Consider the following 4,565-nt stretch of genomic DNA (forward strand, 5'->3'; position numbering starts at 1 on the left):
CCGCCTCCCAAGTAGCTGGGACCACAGGCGCCCGCCACAACGCCCGGCTATTTTTTGGTTGCAGCCGTCATTGCTGTTTGGCGGGTCCGGGCTGGGGATGAAATGGCCATTCTTAAAGGCTACTAATGAGAAACTTTTCTGGAGGGCAATCTAGTAATACATTGTAAAACTTTTACAATTTAACTTAAGAGAGAAAATTCAGAGATGTAGGTACAGATTTGTATTAATATAAAAGGCCAGTTGTCACAGCCTTATTTATAATGGAACTAACCTAAATCCCCAACAATGGGGGGAATTGTTTAAGTGAGTTATGATCCATATGATAGACTAGCCATTAGAATCATGTTCTTGAAGGATACTGATGATCAAAAATTTCTGACAATATATCAAGTGAGAAAAGCACACAACAAAACAGTATATATGTTCTTTTTTTTTTTTTTTTTCAGTTTTTGGCTGGGGCTGGGTTTGAACCCACCACCTCTAGCATATGGGGCCAGCACCCTACTCCTTGAGCCACAGGCACCACCCAGTATATATGTTCTGATTCCAATTTTTGGTAAAAGTTATCCATACATAAAAAGAGGGCTAGAAGAATATTCGCCAAAATGTTAACAGTGGTTCTTCCAGTGATTTGTACTTCCTTATTTATTATTTTTTGTATTTTCAAATTTTTTGCAATAAGCATATATTATGTTTATAATAACGGGGTTATTTAAAACATTGAATTAGACATACAGAATCCTAACACGTTACAGCAGAGAGGGTCCTTAGCACAACTCCGCCATGTTCCGAACGGGGAAACTGAGGCCCAGAAAGGGGGAGCAACTTGTTTAAAGTAACACAATTAATTGAACCGGGATTTTTAACTCAGGTAGTCTGTCTTCAGGACTGGCATTCTCATAGCTATTTGACACTAAAAAGAACTTCTCTAAAAATAGCTTGATTCCCAGCAGCTCAGTCAGTGTTGAGGTGCATACAAAACAAAGAGTAAGTCCTAAGAAGGCTTAAAACAACCTAAAACACACCCTCCCACCAAATTTCTAGTACTAACAGTGCTGGTAAGGAAATATACAAAGAGAAAAAAAATATTCACAGTGATAGAGACAGGATATAAGGGCTTCATTCATTCATTCAAAAAATATTTATTGAACACCTACAACAGTAGTTCTCAACCTTCCTAATACTGGGACCCTTTAATACAGTTCCTCATGTTGTGGTCCCCCCAACCATAAAATTATTTTCATTGCTACTTCATAACTATAATTTTGCTCCTGTTAGGAATTGTAATGTAAATATCTGATATGCAGGATATATTTAGGCAGCCCCTGTGAAAGGGTTGTTCAACCCCCAACGGGGTAGTTGACCCAACCACTGACCTACAACATGCCATTTTTGGCACACTAGATCCTGTCACTCAATGGTAAACACATGATTTTTGTTCATCTGGTGCTTAATATTTAAATTCTGGTAATGTTTATTGAACATCTACTATACACTACACATTTTCACAGACTGTTGTTTATTGTACTACACTAATAACATTAGCCCTCATGTAATGAGTTAGGGTCTAACTCAGCACTTCTCAACCTATGGGTCGAACTGTATTAAAGGGCCGTGGCATTAGGAAGGTTGAGAACCACAGGTCTAACTGCTAAACACTGTATCTAGGCACTATATCTAATCTCACAACAGCCCTGTGAGATATTAGTAGGTATCATTAACCCTATTCTATACATGAGAGAACTGAGAATCAAAGCTGTTAAGTGGATTGCCCAAGGTTACGCAGATAGCAAGTGGCAGAACTGGTTTTTAACATTCACCACTCTTAAATGTAGGGTCCTGTTCCTGACACTGTAGCCTCACTCTTTTGTACCGACATTACAGAACCTTAACAGAAGCCTAGGGCTCAATGAACTTAGACCTATCCAGACTTACTGAGCTTACTGGAAGGGTGCCCAGAAATCTGCCATTCTTTATAAAATCCCTATATAATTTGTATCTATGGTAAAGTTTAGGGACAACTGCCCTAATCTATAACCTAGAGTCCTGCAATTCAATCTTCCAGAAAAGAACCATCCTCAGGTGTCAGGCATGAAGCACCAATCCTCAAATTCCACTAGGGGACAGCACAGGCCAATAAGTGTGGAGAAGCAGCACACTGTTGAAGCGAGTGGAATCAGCAATGACCTTCTTCTTTCACTGAGCCAACAGTCAGGGCCTGCCAGGTGCCAGGCACTGGTGGATGATTCCTGAATTGACAAACTAGGAAAGCTGCTTCCGAGCAATGTGGTAGCTTGAATAGCTGGGTAGACCATAATGTTTTGCAGCTTCTCCCAAGAGGTAGAAATCTGTTTCCCTACCTCTTGATTCTGGGGTGGCCTTGTGACTTGCTTTGACCAAGAGAACATGGTAGAAGTGATTTGTGGAGTTCTAGAGCCTAGACCTCCAGGTCTCATTGCTTCTGCCTTTGCCCTCTTGGAAAACTTCTGCCGGTGAGTATGGAGGTCTAGGTTGAAAGACCATGCCAAGAGGCCATCTGACCAGGTACCCCCAAACCAGCCACCAGTTGACCACAGCTGCCTGGGTGAGGCCAGCAGACGTAGTCAGTCCACTGAATGGTGAAAAATAATGAACTGTTACATTAAGTCACTAAATTTGAGAGTAGCAATAGATAACTGATAGATGCAGCAACACACAGGGGATTTTTAAAAATTTATTTTATTATTTATTTATTTATTTATTTTTGAGACAGAGCCTCAAGCTGTTCCCCTGGGTAGAGTGCTGTGACATCACAGCTCACAGCAACCTCTAACTCCTGGGCTTAAGTGAGTCTCCTGCCTCCGCCTCCCAAGTAGCTGGGACCACAGGCGCCCACCACAACGACTGGCTATTTTTTGGTTGCAGCCATCATTGTTGTTTGGCGGGTCCGGGCTGGGGATTAGAACCCACCACCTTAGGTGTATGTGGCTGGTGCCTTAGCCACTTGAGCCACAGGTGCCGAGCCGCTAAAAATTTATTTAGCAATTATTTACTGAGGGTCTACTTTGTACTAAATATTATATTATCTCATGTTAGGGATCTGTATCTTGTGGAACAAAATAGGAGAAACCCCCAGCTCCATATGTGGGAAGACAAACAATCAGTAACTGACAGATCTATGACACAGAATAATCTCACATAAAAATATGTGCTATGAAGAAAAACAAAGCAAATGATTTCAAAAGTGACTGAGGGCTTCTTTTGGATAGAGTGGCCCAGGAAATCTCTACAAAGGTGAAATTTGAGGATAGGTCTCAAGTACTGAGAAAAAGCAAAGCCTATGAAGATCTGGGAGAAGTATGTTCCAGGCAAACAGAACAGTAAGTATAGCAGGAAAAATATTATATATTCAGAATACATCCTGGAGGCCAGTGGGATTTGTTAAATGTAACAGGTACTGGTAAACCATAACATTTTAACTTACTCAGAATTCCTTATATTTTGCATTTCCCATTGCTCAGAACAGGGTCATGTCAGCCGCTCACATTCACTAAATGCTAACTGAAATGGATATCATTCTAAAATATTCGTGAAAATATGTTTCAAAGTTCTCTATTGTTCTGGCTTTTGAATCACAAACTGTTTTTTATTTTTCTGTAGTTCTTATCGTCTTTAGTGTTAAGTGGTTCAGAACCTGATTTTTACATCTAGACTACCTCGTCAAAGAATATTAAATGGTTTGAAATCAGATAAAATAAATAATGGGATCCCTATTAAGATGATAAATAAATACCAGGTGTTCTCTTCCTTCTCAAAAATCCATTCTGGAGAAATTATTTAAGTGAAATGGGAGGATGGATATATTTCTAAAAAGAAAATATAAGAAGAGTCTGGGGAGACTGAAGTCTGTAGGGAATAGAAGTGTGTACCTGGAAGCAGGTAGGGGGGATGCCTTCAACCCTGGGCGAAGGGTTGATGGAGGCAGCAGAGAGAGGACAGGCAGGAGGAAAGGCCTACAAGCCTGGCTATTGCCTCACCCAGACATTGTCTTGGGAAAAATCATTGCCTACTCTTTCCTCTTAGAAGCCATCAACATAGCCAGGCCACAAGGGTCAGCCTATCAGGAAAGCAAAAAGCCCTAATATGGAGAAAGATAAAGGCAACTAGGGATTACACCCCAGGGAGACTGCCTCCTCCTATGCTGCTACTTCCTATGAATTCAAGGCAAGTCCCTGACCAGAAGATAGCTCTCATCTAGAAGGATGGATTAGACCAGGGACATCAAAAAGGATCCTGTGATCTGGTGCTTATCCCCTTCCCTTTTGTAAAGCCCAGTGGGAGGGACATACACTAGAGCCTGGTCCTCCGCCCTGCCCCCAACACACTACCACACAGAATAGTTGATATCCCAGGGGAACAGGAGCTCACAGAGCAAACTAATTAGCCACCTGAGGAATATAACCACAGTAAAAGGACAAAAAACATCTACCATCCGAAGAAAATTCGTAAGACTGATCGAGAATATTCATGGTAAATAAACTTAGAAAAATAAAAATTTTCAAAATACCTAGCAAGAATAAGAAATC

The sequence above is a fragment of the Otolemur garnettii genome, unplaced genomic scaffold (assembly GCF_000181295.1).
Source record: "Otolemur garnettii isolate 467f Iridium unplaced genomic scaffold, OtoGar3 scaffold00014, whole genome shotgun sequence".
NCBI lineage: Eukaryota > Metazoa > Chordata > Mammalia > Primates > Galagidae > Otolemur > Otolemur garnettii.